This window comes from Acanthochromis polyacanthus, chromosome 13 (genome assembly GCF_021347895.1).
Source record: "Acanthochromis polyacanthus isolate Apoly-LR-REF ecotype Palm Island chromosome 13, KAUST_Apoly_ChrSc, whole genome shotgun sequence".
Taxonomy (NCBI): domain Eukaryota; kingdom Metazoa; phylum Chordata; class Actinopteri; family Pomacentridae; genus Acanthochromis; species Acanthochromis polyacanthus.
This window is the reverse complement of record NC_067125.1, coordinates 13319718-13335719: the sequence shown is the minus strand read 5'-3', so window position 1 is coordinate 13335719 and position 16002 is coordinate 13319718. Positions and strand designations below refer to the sequence as shown.

General features: G+C 40.7%; 1 protein-coding gene across 4 annotated transcripts in view; it reads right to left on the bottom strand.

Moving 5' to 3' along the window:
- Window positions 1–16002, bottom strand: part of b3gat1a (beta-1,3-glucuronyltransferase 1 (glucuronosyltransferase P) a) — a 76933-nt gene that overhangs the window by 15819 nt on the left and 45112 nt on the right. For all 4 annotated transcript variants that reach the window (XM_022199669.2, XM_022199668.2, XM_022199670.2 and 1 more), the window contains one exon: window positions 3744–3913. The gene's annotated coding sequence lies outside the window, so the exon portion shown is untranslated. The remainder of the gene's footprint in view (window positions 1–3743; window positions 3914–16002) is intronic.

Here is a 16002-nt window from a genome sequence, read left to right as displayed (position 1 = left end):
GCTCATCGGTGCCATCTCTGAGGACGGGGTAGTGACTTCATGCCCGGTGCTGATTCACCGGCCAAATGGCAGGAAGCGATGTCACCAGACTGCGGGCTGACTGGCAAATGTGCCCTTCCTTCTGAGTCCAGATCATCTGGTTCAAGCTTTGTCTCCCTTTGAAAAATGTAATTACAGCATGAAAAGGCATTAATCACACATTAAAGGTCCAGTGCAGGGGTTCTCAAACTTATTATTCCAAGGTCTGAATCAGATTTTTATTCAAGGTTAGAGGTCCGGGACGTGTGGCGAGAGCAAAATAACATTTAATCAAGTCAGGTAGATATTTTCAACATTCAAGTTCCACACTGTCAGGAGGATCTTAAGCCTGCTGCTAGAAATGACCTGTAATCAGTAGGCAAGCAAGTGCTGCAAAGGATGATACAGAACAATAAATAACATGCATACAAAATAAACATTAAAATGACCTATAAAAGCAATGAGCACAATACATAACCCCTGAATTCTGATAGGTGATTGCACCAAGATGTCACATCTCTTGTCATTGGGCCACACGATACCAAAACAGGAGGTAGATGTCCCTCACACAGTTATTTGTGACTCTACAAATACATTAGCACTAGTTGTAGAAATTGTTTACAGGAGAAGAAGAGACTTTATCTGAGATTTAGGAATTGATAACAACAACAGACAACACTCTCCAGCAGTTAATACCACCAAGGACAACAATGCCAGTGATAGGGAAAAATGAAAATACAGAAAATTCAAAACAGAAAACATCCCATTTAATCACATAGTTTTTGTAACATGAGGGATATGCTGGCTCACAGTTCACTTTGAGAAGCCTTGGTCTATTGAGCATGATTTAGAATCATCATGGGTTTGCAGATTGGAACCAATTAAACATTCCTTTCCTCACCCTCCTCTTCCAATCACGTAGAAGAACCAAGCAACAACCACCTCCGAGTTTGAATAAATATAGCAAAGGTTAAAGTGCGAAATAATGCAGTTCTTCCGGTGACCACTTGAGGCTTGCTCCAAAATGAGTCAATCCTCACTGACCATGTTAAAATACTTAAATTCACAGCAGAAATAAATGTGTTTACAGCCTGGTACAATAAAGGGTTTTGGTCTCCATTGTCAGGTGTATTGTTCATGCATGTATGGGGAGTGAATTATTCCAAATCTCACTTAATTAAATGGTTTAAATGGCTTTTTTAAGTGAGGTGTGTGCCCTCACAGGACAGTTCATGGTTCAGAGACGTTTGCATCGAGAGTTTCACCTCCTCTGATGCTTCACTTCTTTGGTCATTCTGTAATTATCTGGGAGTTTGAAGAAATTAGACACTGTTGAGATGTTGACTGCCAAAACCACACTGAGTTCCAAAACAATGGTTTTAGAAACCAATCGGTGATGTCAGAGACGATTTGTTAATCTTTACACACAATCTATGAGTAAAACCTGCAGTGCTGCCACTTTAACGTAAAAGTGCAGAAGACCCTCACTAGAGCCAGTGCTTGGTTTTTCTGTTCTGGGCTACTGTACTAATATGGCGACACAGCCTCTGTGGAAGAGAACCTGCATCCTGTGTAGATGTAAAGATGCTCATTCAAAGCCGTTGAAAACAGATTCATAGTTACAAGTAATTATGCACTAATTATATTATTGTATTCCAGTTCTGCAAATAGAGCCACTTAAATCCTACACACTGGTCCTCCAAACTAATAACATGAAACATTTGAAAGCACTGTTATATCTTTACTGCTGACTCTATAGAAAGTGATATCTGCCAATAGGGTACTTCATAGCTAGATAGCTAGCTGTCATGCTATCAGCTACATGTGTATTTTCTTGCCTTGTAAGTAAGCACTAATTTGCAGGTGGCTTTAGAGCAGAGAAGCAGAGGTGCAGTGCCAGTTTTTGTAAGGCTGTGATTGTTAGGTTGCGGGTTTAGCTGATTGCATTCAAATGCAACAAAAATTGTGGGGTTAAAAAAGGTCTGTCTAGCATTTAAATACAACTACCCTCTTCTTATAAACAAATGGCATGCTTCATAAATTCTATGCAGCAGTCTGCCAGAGGTTATACAGTACCAGCTATCGGTATATAACTTGGAAAATCAAAACTGATGTGAATCAATAGCTGAGGCATAGTCTCCATAAACATATAAAGTTATGCTTCACAAATTTAGAAATTCTGCAGTTTGTTTTGCATTGCATCATTATTTTTTAGGCTCCTTCTGTTATTAGCTGCGCTCCCTGTCCTCCTTGCTCATTTACATCCACTTTAAAGACAACAGACCTCCACAGCCCTCAACAGGGTCTGTCTCTCCTCACAGGCTTTTGGCGTTATGCCGAGCCCTAACTGGAAAAATGCAGTTATTAAGTGATCCGCTCAATTAAACAAAGGAGAAAACAGACATAATGTGGGCACAGGTGTTTGGCGTGTTCATTTCAGCTTTACACATGAGGAAACAAGTCATCACATTTCCCACGGTGATGCGGCTCCCACTGCTGGGGAAGGTGGCAGTATATTGAGGCTTAACATAATTGTACATGCCAATTATGTTTATTGAGCTCTGTAAATAAACACCATTAATGCCTAAGCCTTGTGTGAATAGTTCTGACACAAACCCTACACCACATAAATGCTTTCTGTCGATAAAGAAGTAGGTGCTGCAAAGCTGTCTATATTTCACTTCAGTGGAGAGGAGGTTAGAGTGAAACCTTCTTTGGAAATTACTATTGTGCACGGTTCTGCTTCTTTATATAGAAGGACAGTAATGGTGCACAGAAGACAACATAACCCACATTCCAAGTTCTTCAATGGATGGTATTTGGAATTTCACTGATAAATCCACTGAATGCCTCCCTCTGAGACATGTTTTTGAAGGCGCACGATCGTCAGCACGTAAAACAAGTAATGTGTGTGTCTTGTTGAAGAGAAAGATTTGAAATTCTGCCGTTAGATTCATACACATGAAATGAACTCTTTAGACCTTGCCATTATAGTCAAAGAAAAAAAAACATGTCTATCAGAAAGAAATTCTTAAGAGAAAAAAAGCTTCTTGTGATTAATTCACTGTGCAATCTCCAGTAGAAGGCCTGCAGGGAGCCCAAACCCCCTCCAGTATTAAACATCTACCAATTAGACATTATTACTACTGCTAACATTTTAAGCAAAATGGATTTTTTGACCATTATATATAATTGAAGTATCTGTTAACTTTATAATGATGGCTATGAACTAATAGCTGTTTTAATGGAAGAAAAACTAATCTAAGACACATCCCTACATCCCACTCTGACTGTGCAGCGGTGTGACAAAGTGATGTCTTCTGCAGTCCCTGCCAGCTTGCCGAGGACACGACGGCAATATTCCACCTCAGTGTGAGTGTTTGGTCACATGCATGACCAAGCACTCACTTTCATGAGATCATCTATGCCCTGAAAATGTCTTTCAACCTGCACACCTCTTTTTTGTTGGAAATTTTTAATCTCAACTTCTAAGTCAAGGTAATTATAATGACATCACTATGGCATAATTAGGCTGTTTGTTGAGACTTGAGAAGGCTCATCCAGAACCATAGAAAATATCATTAAACTGTTTTCAGGTTGAGAACTAGCCCTCATTACCAGAAAACTGATCTCAGTGTTTAAAATTGGTTGGGTACCACTTTAATAACGTTGAAGTCTACAACTGCAGTGTATGAATTGCAAGAAAAAAGACTGCAGATGCTCACCCACAGTTAGAACTGGATCATGGCACCACTGGGGATGCGCAGCTGGGAAGGCCACACTGCATACTGAACGGGCTACCTAGCGGTGACATCCTCCATGACACTTCAGCCGGTCATCTCCGTTTCTGCTCTTCCCCTGCCGTGTCCACTCAAGCAGACAGGCAACTCCGCACCTGCAAGATGAAGACATTCTGATTAACATGACACAGTGATGCCAGATTGCGACTGACTTTCGTCGCCGTCATGTGCCTCCCTCCTGCTTCTCACACCAGCGTAAGACATTTATGGACAGCCACCCAGGTTTAAAGCTGTCTGAGCAGGGATGAGGTCTTAGAGTCAAAAGCTTGACAGAGATTCTTGGCCAAAGACACCTCCATGAGCAGGGTGGCTGCATGGCATCTATTCATTATTAAACATCAGAACTGGGGCTGGAGGTGCAGCGACTCTAATTCGGTTGTGCGTCACTCAGGTTCACATGAGGAATCCATTCCCTGGTGATGCACTGCTGCTGTGTTTTACAATGCAGCGTTCTGCTTGTCTGTGAAATGGGTATAATTCAATATATTGATATGTGATTTACTTAATTCATTCCAATCTGAATCACACAGGCTCAGTCTTTTTTTTATTTTTTTTATGCCTAATATGGAAGCTGGAAGACGGTTAGTCACAACTCCAATGCCTGCCAACAGTCTGGGGTGGGGGATGTTACAAAAATAAACTGGCATCATGTCTTATTCAAATACATCTGAGGGAACGCTGCTTCTATGGAGGCTTATGCTTCACACAGCCAGTGATGTCTGCACGCTGCATCAGCACCACAACTTGATGGCTGAAGAATGTATTTTTAGAGGCTTTGTGGAAGAAAATCATATAAACTGCAAATATGTAGGTTTGGGGGAATTAGCAGCAGGAGTCCCAGAATCGTTTTACTGAGACACGCTGTTCTGTAAAAAAAAAAAAAAAAGAAAGGCAAATTGCCTGTGACCCAGTAATGCAGTAGGGGATGTTTGTGCTTGATGCGCACAAAATTCCAAAACAATCTATTTCCAGGTAGCCCTGACTCGTCGTCCAATTTCTCAAAATGACAGATCACGTATCTGAAAGTTTACGTCACGGGGTGGAAAAAGGAGTAAAAAATGAATTGGAGAAATGGTCCTCGTGGGTTCGTGCAGCTCTTGCAGTATTCACTTTATAAGACAGCGACGAGCAAGCGCTGTAGTGACAAAAAACACCAACTAAACAGCACCAACAGAGAGGCTTTACATTCACTGCCAGGTACTGTCATGCGTGCAAGTTCCAAATGACAGTGTTGTCATCCTGATTTCTGTATAACACGCTCCCCTCTTCTACACATTGCGACGGAGCTACAAACAGAAGGAAACAGTATAGTTCAACACCCTGCCAAAATCACACACCCTTCAACAGGCCAATGCAGCGTCTCAGCGCTAAACATTTTTGAAAGAAAATCACGGAGAAACAAAACAACGCGGAAAACGCTGGCAGCCGACAGTAGCTGGAACTCATAATGCTATTGTGGAAAGAATATGCATGACTGAAAATGGGGGTTTTGCGATATGAATGCATTCATTAAAAGTGTTGATTTCTTCTTTGGCACAGAGTTGTTTACATGTTTGAGCTGAACTGGGCCATGCACAAGGAAAATATAACTTGAATTTTTTTGTTGACACGTGTAGCTTCCTACTACTCTTTAAGGGTCAAGAGGGATAGGATTTTTCTGGGCTGATTTTTCCATTTCCTGTCAAAATAGATAGCCGGTGAATTAGTCCTGTCTAGTTATAAGAAAAACACTCTGCAGAAACTATAGAATAAGGAGATGATGTGGCACTTGGCATGATGGATTTATTGTTCATTACTCATTTTTAAAAGGCCGATTTGTGACAGTAATAGCACAGCTGCCAGTCAGTGATGGGTGATGCTGTGGCTGGATATGGTTATTGGACATCAGCAGAAGTAGAGGAAGTACGCAGATCTTGTAATTAAGTGGAATTAGTAACACTATAGCGTAGGAATACTCTTTTACGAGTAAAAATTATGCACGTCATTTTCAGAATATAACTGATGGATTGATGTGTTCACTTTAATGCTGAAACTGGTGAAGGTGGTGTTAATACTTCAAATAGTTGTAAATTATCCCTGAGGAATCAATGAAGTTTTGTGTTAAGCTATAATATTACATCACACTTTATTTGTAAAAAATGTTTTGTGTTTTTAATCTAAATCTGCAAAGCAACTGGTAACTAAAGTTTTCAAACAAATGTAGTTGACTAAAAAGTGCAATATTTGCCCAATTGTATTGGCATAAAAATATATTAAAGTACCTCAAAATTGAGCTGAAGTATTGTACATTACTTGTGTAAATGTACTTGGTGTTTCCATCACTGGACTTTAGCTTTGGCACTATGCATATGTCATGCTGTGCTACTATTTGAAAATATGGTGCTTCTATGACTAATATCCTGATAATGCACCATAGAAACTCAGAAAAACATTTACTTCAGTGTGATATACAGCCAGCACAACCATCACCACACACACAGCTCCTGCATGTAGCTCCTGCACAATGTTGATCTATTACACAGGATACTGCAAAATATCACCTTTATGGTAACTTGAGGATGAATCCTACTGACTCTGATGATTCCATGACTGGACGCACCAGGCTGACATGTTTTAAAACCACATGTCAGGCTCATGTGAAAAGACAGGGGATCCTTTTTGAGAAATGTCTCAGGAACTGCTGGGTGCCACAAATTTGGTACATTTGTGCACCTCTCAAAGAATTGTAATAGCTTTAGTGATTTCTTTTGATCAGATTCATTTGTTTGGTCAGTACCTAAAGGTTGGTTGGAGTTGGTAAGGGTTGAATGGAGACCAACTGGAAAATCTCTCTAAACCACAACCGTCTAATCCAACATCCTGATTACTTCTAATACAGCCCAGAGAAACCAATCCTCCAGCAGAGAGCCATGACCTCAGACTTGGAGTTACTGTCTCTTATTCCGGTTGTTTTGCACTCGGCTGAAGTCAACAGAAGCACGTCGTCTGCAACAAGCGAGGATGCGACTCCCAAACTGGATGCCCTCCTCACCCTTGCTGTGCCTTGAGATCCTGTCCATGAACATCTGAAACAGGATTACAGGCAAGGGGCGACTTTGGCAGAGTCCAGCACACAGTGGAAACGTGTTTGACTTTGTGCCAAGGATATGAACATGGCTCTCATGTCGGTTGGTTCTGAGCAACCCCATACACCAGCAGCATCCACCAGAGGGTTTCTCTGGTGACACACCTCCCACAAGACTGCAACACCCCCCACAGTCAACAAACATGCATGGTAGGTTAATTGAGATTCCTAATGAGTGTGAATGTGAGCGTCCATGTCGGTCTGTCTTTGTGTGAAGCCCTGCAATGAACTGTGGACACCCTGCCTCTCGCCTTATGTTAGAAGTATGGCCACCTACATTTATTCAAATTTTTCATAGTAATATCTTTTCTCCACGTTTTTACAACAAGAAAACAGTAACAGCCCAAAGAGGGATACTAATGAGACCAATCCACAAGCACCCAGGTTCCCTGTTTGCTTCTGTGGCATCTGAACTGTGTGATGTCGCAAAATCACAGAGTCAGTCCCACACCGCAGCAGCCAATGGCAGACAATGAAGCCTGACAGCCTTTCACATCAGCACGAGTTAACCAGCTGTGAAGGGAACACCTGCTGCTGATTAATAAAGAATTACAACAACAATACCATATGTGAAAATTGTTGTACTGATTGCTGAACTAACACCATTAACCCCAAAGGGCGAAACATGAGCGCAAAACAGTGGGTTTCTCTCTGGGGTTTACTTGTGCCAGAGAAAATAACACCGTAGGAGGTAAAACGTGAGCTGTAATAGCTGGACAGCAGTATAGCTCCAATGTGCTCACTTTGTTTAGGACTGCATGGCGCAGGAAGCGCAGCAGACTGTCCCTTTTTATGATCACGGATTTTATGGTTATGATTACTGGACACTTTTCCCACATTGTAAAAAACTTAACACATGTTGAAATATGTTTGAAAGCATAATAGTTGTTGGACAGTAAACTTTGATAGTTTATTACTGCGGCCCTCACAGTGAGGAGTATTTCCCAGTTATCAGGTCAGCGCTGCCGGCTCACACATTCTCCCTCTTTGCTCTCTCCCTCAGATTTGTAAAGCTGAGTCTTCAAAGACGAAGCGGGGGCAAGTTTCCAAGTTTGTAATCAGTCTGCCTCCGACTCCTGAGCTCTCTTGGCCCTGAACATCTCCTATTTCCCAAGGACCAATAATAACATCATCTTTTCCTCGCCTGCTTTGCCGTGGCATCATTTTGATGTACTCTCCAGTCGGCAGGGAAGAGAGACTCTGGAGATAATGTGTCTTGGTATGTCCAATCGCTCGCTTTCGTCTGTGAATTCATCGGTCTCTGACTAACTTGGTAAAGCCCACAACAGTTTTCAAGGATATCTGGGGACCTTAGACAAGTCGCTGCAATAGATCATTGTAATTGATGTTACTGTCACAGCCCCCACCAAAAAAAAACAGTTTTCGCCTAGAGGTGTTATTAAATGTGAATTTTGAATCCGGGGGCATTGATTCAAATAGGCTTAATTGCTTTGGAAGGACAGTAAACCGAGAGTTTGTGATCTCTATTGAGTTTCTTTTCACATAAGTCAGTTGGGGATTTGAAGGCACAGAATCATCAGAACATCACAAAGTTTACTTGTTTAATCAATGTACAGGACTTAGCTTGGAGATGCTGCTACATTTTGATGCAATCTGACAGCTTTTATTGTTAGATAGTTTAATGCTTCATGAAAAACCGGAGCCCACAAGTTCCATACTTTTGCATGTAGTCAAAACAGGCCTTATTTTAATACTGATCAAAATCTTGTCGGTTCTTTTGTCAATGTATTTTCTTTCATTCCAGGTTTTGTGCATTTAAATGCATGTGCCCAGGTGTCCCCTGTGAGAAAACATAAAACTGCTATTAGTGTATGCAAACTGAATCACAGCATAGCCATGATTTTATTAATAGGCTCAATTAATCCATTTATTTTTTTCTGCACAGATGAAGAAACTAAAATATAATGGACCAAAAAAAATAAAATAAACAAAAACAAAAAAAAAATAATTAGTGGATGCCTCACTGGTGTAGTTGAGAGCAATCTTGTGCTTTAAATGCTTTAAAGAACAGGGTGAGACTCGTTTCCTCACAAACTAATTAAACTCATTTGTGGGCACAGGGAGAATTCATGACACACTGTACAATGATAATTCGAAATCTTGAGCAGAGCTGGCAATTATTTAGCTTTTCAAAATGTGAACAAGGACTTTTAAAGTTCTTGGAATGAAAACGGGCATTAGGCTATGACTGGTTTGGTATTTCCTTGGTTTAAATGATATCAATAGGAATATATTTTACGTCTGTCTTGCTTGTGCTTGCAGTGCTCCCTTTAGTTCTCTGGGTTTGGGTTCAATGAAAGGTCACCATGACTCAAGTTTTGTGTTACTTGCCCCATAAATCCAATTCACACCTGTCATGTAGTCGGTCTCTCCAAAATTGGATCCTCTCCACATGAAACAAGTGTCTGCATTGCGTGAAGTTAATAATAGCGTAGAGGACCAGCAGCTACTGTATTTAAACTGTGCATGCCTGTGAGGGAAAGACAGCTATATTGTTTACGACTGTGTCATTTTAATCTAACGAACTGGAACGGAGTTTACTAGAATTAATTAATGCTGGAATAAGTTTTAAAAAATCTCCCTAAAAACATGAGTAAAAGGTGTAAGCAGTCAGAAAACCTGAACACAACCAGATTTGTCTCTGTTAGAACAGCTAGCCGACACACTGTAAACGCTGTGTGATTTGAGTGCGGGGCATCATTAGCTGCTTCTCATGCTTGATTTAGATAAGCATGGCTGTTCTATTTTCCAGAAAACTTAAATAACCCATTAGCTCTGAGCTTTAGCCCTGAGTGATGGCCCCAGTCCATGTGTGCATCAGGCTGTCTCAGCAGTGGTAAAAGATTTAAGAGCACCAACCTTCAGGCAGGTTCTTCTCTGCTCATAACCGCGGGGGATAGCCTAACGCAGTCTGCCCTTAACTTATTCTGACTAATTTATGGCCCGGTTCACCCAGGGCACATTTCCAATGCTGGACCTGGGAGCACGATGCAGCCTCTCACAGCTGGCTGAGCGGACTGAAGGAGCTCCCCCAGGATTCCAGAGGCTGCCACCGAGACCTGGACCTGCTATGTTGGGCAAGCACTACTTGGCTCTGATCAGAGAAGTCAAAGGAGTTCGCGTCTTCGGGAGACCACAGGGAATGACAAGAGTAATGACAGCCATGTCTTATAGATTCATTTTACTGCTAAAAACTGTGCTGGACTATCAGCAGATCAAATATAGCATCTTCAAAGTATACATTTGACTCTATGAGCAATAAGCAATTTCCAAGGTAAATTCACTGGCTTAACTTTTCTGCTTTTATCTTAGTCATTATATTATGGAAGCGCTATTTTATTCACCGAAGTGTTTACATAGATTACTTGCAGAGATGGCAAACCAAATGACTAAATTGTCCCGGGCCCACAAAAGTCTACAATCACCGCTGACTGCTGCAATTTCAAAACCACATTACTTTGGTGCACAAACAAACCACTATTACTGATGAAATAGTTCTGTTTATTTTGATATGCAGAAGGCCTATGTCACAAACTAGGCTTTGTGACTTATTTAAAAACCAGGAGTGTGAGTACTTTGTGACGAAATAAGTAAACTTTGCAGAGCTTTGAGGCTTCTGCATTGGCATTGTTTTGGTATGTACAAATCTGTGGCCTGACAAGCACAACTACACAACTCCTTATTTGCGCTTTCTAGATAGATATTAACATGGCAGAGCTGTACCTGAATCCAGCAAACCTGAAAACATCACCTGAGGAAACTCATGCCAGAAACTATCATATTGAACCTGCACTACCACGCTGGTCATACACAGGCCACGAGGTCGTTATCTGTAACAAGACAGAGGTTGTTCAAAACAGAAGAAAGTATTTACTGAATAACTGATTAAATGCTGGTTGGCTTGAAGTGCCTGAAGAGAGAGTAGCCTAAAAAACATACCCAAAATGATTTGAATCTGTTAAAATGCACCAACAGGATTTATACAATATGCATTGCCGTTTAACAATGCCACTCTTTTTAAAAGAAACACCCCTCAAGTTGAATAGATTCATGAGGGGTCAGACAAATGTTTGTGTTGCAAACCTCAGATAAATAAACCAATGTGATGAGGCAAACAGGAGACTCTTGGACCAATCACTCAGTGTCTTCATTTTGTGAAAATGAATGAATCTTCTCTTTAAAAGAGCCAACAAACTACATCACCTACCTCAGTGTCACAGAGGAGCCCTTGTGGTAACCACCAAGTAGAGACAAAAGGTAGCCATGGCACAACAGATGCTTTAAATGCCCTAATTTGGAGGCAGAACCGTAGTAGAAGTCGACCTAATTCTATGGTGGTGTGTTCAAGAGCCATCTGGAAATACTGAGCACAAGTGTTCCTGCTACACATGTTCACACAGCATGAAGCTAAAGCCAGCTGCCAGTTAACTTACCTTAGCATAAAGATAGCTACAGTGAGATAATGAGTTGCATCATGTCTGTGTAAGAGCACATGTGTAAAAATGGGAGGTTGCCCTTTTACATGTGGTTCCCAACTATTTCACGTCTGGGAATATCTGAGGTTTTGCAGCTTTTACTTTGCCTTGAAAGTGGTTCCAGCCAAGACACAAGTCCCTCTAAAGCAGAAAAACTAATTATATTTAATGTGTTCATTAGCTGCAGAGATGCTGGTAGGCAGGTTTTGTCACCTTTGAACAGAGCTAGACTAGCTGCCTGGTGAGCTAAATGCCTTTATGGATTTACTGTGGAGAAACAACAGTGTTTCTTTTCATCGAGCTTTATGGCAGAAAGGATATTAGCGCATTTGCCAAAATTGTAAACTATTCCTTGCACACATAATCAAAAAATGGGCAATTATTCCTGCTCTTAAACAGCATTGACCAACTTTAATTTATTCAGATTTTTAATGCTAATGATGACTTTCTTCAAATTCCAAGCACTGATTACACAAAGGCGCTTTTTTTTTTTACGTGTGACAGCAAGGAAATAAGAAATTCATGGCTGTCATGCATGCTTCCTCATTGCAGCCACTGAAAGTTTGCTAACACTGTACATGAGAAAAATCTTCCTGATCCTTTGTATGCCATCAACAAACCGTATCAATCATGAAGCAAGGCTTTTGTTAGCACTAAATCAATACATTACAACCTTTGGAGAGTCTCCAGGAATGATTTATGAATGTTGGCTTCAACGGTTCGTCAGAATAAAAGGGACAGCAAAGCGTTTATCTCATTAAAATCGGTTTTGCTGTACAGGGCAAGGCATTGATTTCAACTGCATGTGACATGTCTCGCACAGTGAGCAGGATTGTTATGCCTCAGCAGAAAGGTCAGAGGTTGGCAGAGGGAGCTCCCAGATTCATTAGTTAATTAAAGCCTGCTTCCTGAGTGGGAGTTTAGGTGTTCGACTCTCTGCTGCACTTCTTGCTCTCAGACTTCACCGTGCTAGATCTACTGAGTCCTGAGTTCCTTAATGAGGGTTAGACCATGGACTTCTCTGATGAGAGATTCCCCAGCGTCAGAATCCTCCAATTATATGCCCTTGTGGAGGGAAAATATATATAATTATGAATCTGATCATCCCTAATTAAACCTGGGGGATTCGTTCCAGTGTAGTGACAGAGTAGCAAAGAGTCTTGTTTTTGCTGGGAAGTAATTGGTGTAAATAGAAAAGACGAATCACGAGACAAGTAAAGGCATTCCTAAAAATGAACCTTGCAAGTGCTCGTTTGACAATGGATCAGAAACGATGGGCACCTAAAGGATCTCAGAGATTTAAATCACTATTAAAGGCATTATGGAGGATGTTTTTTTTTTTTGTTTAATTTGTCTGATTCACATAAAATGAATATACTGACCTTTAGTGGACTTGTATGTATGGTCTCTAAAAGAATAAAAAATAAAAAAAAAAAAACTGTGGACATGGCAGGATCTGAAAAACATCAGCCAATCAATGCGCTCGGACCGAGGCGTTTGGTTTGCTCCCTTTCCTGTCAATCAAAAATCTTCCGGCTCAGGCCTAGTTACGTAGATTACGTACGCCTTGGACTTACGTGTTGTCTGTATGTGTTGCTTTGGTATAGCTTCGTAGTTAGCTGGCGACTTGTTTTGCTCATCTTTTTTTACATGATGGCAGATAAAGATCCAGGGGGACCCAGCCGTAAAAGACAACTTCACGAGTCCTACGCAAGTTTCTGGAGGGGGGCGTTTCTTCGTAAATGTTAAGGGGGGGGGGGGTTAGAGGGGGGTGAGGGAGAGGTTGTATGTGCGCATGCGCATGCTACGTTCAAAGTCGTAGGAAATTAAATCTCCTCTAATGCCTTTAAATGAAGTGAAGTCTGCTGCTGAGAAATATTTTACACTTGAAGAAGAAAGACTGAGTTTTGGGGGCTTAGGATGATACTATAGAAAATGACATATGTGGATACCTGAAGCCTCAGGTTGAAGAGACAAGCCAGTGAGGAAAATAGAGCAGCTCTGTGACCAGCATGATAAAATTGAGTGTATCTAAGGTGTCAAGTGTGTAGCTGTCTAACGTAGCTGCATGTGTGAATATGAAGTGGAGAAGTGCTGGAGGACAGCGGGCGTGCTCAGCAAAAACCTTCAAAAAGAAAAGTAGAAGTTTTAAAGATGTGTCTGATGTAGACACACATGAAGCTCACACATAGCAATTATGTTATGTCCGTCTCAGTTTTGTCCTTAACTATGTAATTAGTCTGATAGCTGGTGTGTGTGATTTCCCTTTGAGATGCTGTCATTAGCTTTGAAGCTGCCAGTTAAACGCAGCCCCCAGGAGACAGCTAATTGGTTGAGACTTGCTTAATAGTTTTGCTAATGAGTGGATACAGCATTATTATTATTATTATTTCCCAAACTTTCACATGCGAATCAATCCAGTCTTAGCGTGCTTTGTGAAAGCAACAATCTGCTAAAAAGTCATGAATGATGCACTCGCACTCATGCACCAAAAAAGAAAGTTATCGCAAACAAAAATCTTATCCAGTTCTACTCTATATGAAAATACATTTCAGCAGCATTTGAACACATGAGCTGAAACTGTTATTTTAAATTCTACATTAGTAACAGCTTAGCACATGTACGCCACTATCACACTAATGGTATTCCGTGAATGCCACCGTAAAAGCACTGACATTTAAAGATCTGTGGTAAAATGTCAAATAAGTAATGATGTTGAATGCATGCCTAATGAAAAAGCATGTCAACGTAGTTCTGAGCTTAATGGCAAAAACAAGGCACTTTTGACATTTCAACCTGAGCCTTTCATAATCTGCGCTTCGCTTTGGCCTCTCAAATCATTTCTTATCACTTACTATTATTATTTGTCCTTCTACTCTGCTCGTATTCAACTATGCAGTTGCATTCAAAGAGCACCCGGGGGGCACGGAAAGATGACACCAACAGAACAGTGTTGACACAGCGACTGTGTGTCTGCTGATGCTACATTAGAGAGGTGTCACCGACTCAACGGAGCAATGACTGTGCTGAGATAAAGAGAATGAAGGTGACTGACACGGTGCTTCTTCACAGGCAACACTGACACCAAATGCAAGGGCAATTTTCTGTTTCCTCCTAAATATGGGTGAAGAAATGAACCTAAACAAAATGCCAGAAACTGCAGTTCCTCAAATGGCCACTTGAAGCTGACTCCAGAAATGAGCCAATCCCCATAGACCCCCATGTTAAAATGCTAAGCTTTACAGCAGAAATAAACATGTTTGTCAGCCTTGTAAAGTAATGTAGTCAACAGAGATAATTTCCCCATTAGAGACAACCCATACCTAAGTACATTTTGATAAATCTGTCTTGTTTAAATGGTATTACGGCTTAAAGTCATGCATAACTAAGGATATGACCATTTTGAGAGGTAGGTACTATCAGTCCATGGCCCACAGATGTTTACATGACTTCAACTTCACTCACACTCGACCTCTTTGCTCATTTTTGTATTATATAAGCAGAGCCACCACAGAGAATGTCAATACTGCTATTCAGGAAACCTATTGATGACGTCATGGAGGGTTCATCCAAGTGCAATGTTAAACAGTTTTGACAATTACTAGACCGAGCCAGACAAGTTCTTACCTAACAACATGACTCTGAATGGGCTAGGCACATTGATGCATTGAGCTAAAGAGTAATACCAGCATGCTAACATGCTGACAGTAACAAAGCTCAAGTCACTCCACTTTCTGGTAGACATGTTTATTCATTCACTTTTACATTTGGTACAAAAATTGATGGCACTTCTATGCCTGTATGTAAAATATGAAATTGTAGCCATGAGACAGTGAACTTAGAAAGGAAAATGTTCAACGTAAACAGCAATTTTTAATTGTTTATTTTTACTATGTTTGTACATTTTTAAAAAAAGATATGAAGTGTTTTTCAGAGAGGTGATCATAAGCAGATTTTGTTTCCTTCGGACAGCTAGCTCTTTTTTTTAATAGTCTGTATATTAAAAATAGATGTAGCCACTGAGACATCACCCACTAGTTTGTGGACTACCATTCGAAAACCTTGAGTCTGACATTTTGCAAACACCTTGGTCTTGTTTTTTTGAAACCAGACATCATGTGTTAAGGATGAACGGAAGACACCATCCATGAAGATATGGTAGCGGGCTGTCAATCACAAGGTAACCCCGCCCTAAAACATACCCTGCTTTATTGTCCAGTTAAAACTAAATGGAAACATATTTGAGGAACATAATATCATGTTGTATTGAAGGAGACTTGAAAAAAGTGATTGATACCACAAACCTATTAGGAAAATGTTTACTGAAATGACAGATCAAGTGAAAAGTTGGATTATTTTGTCATAGACTTCTGCACAATTGGGCTTAGTTTTTGGTTTCATTCCAGCTGGCCATTAGAAAGAATGCAGACATGTCAAATCCATCTTAAATATAAAATCTATGCTTTGTGCCCTTTTTTCTTGTGTCTGTGCTAAGCTCACTAGTTGCTTGTCATAGCCGTACATTTGCATATAAGGAATCAGTGAGATAAGTCAAATAATTCGC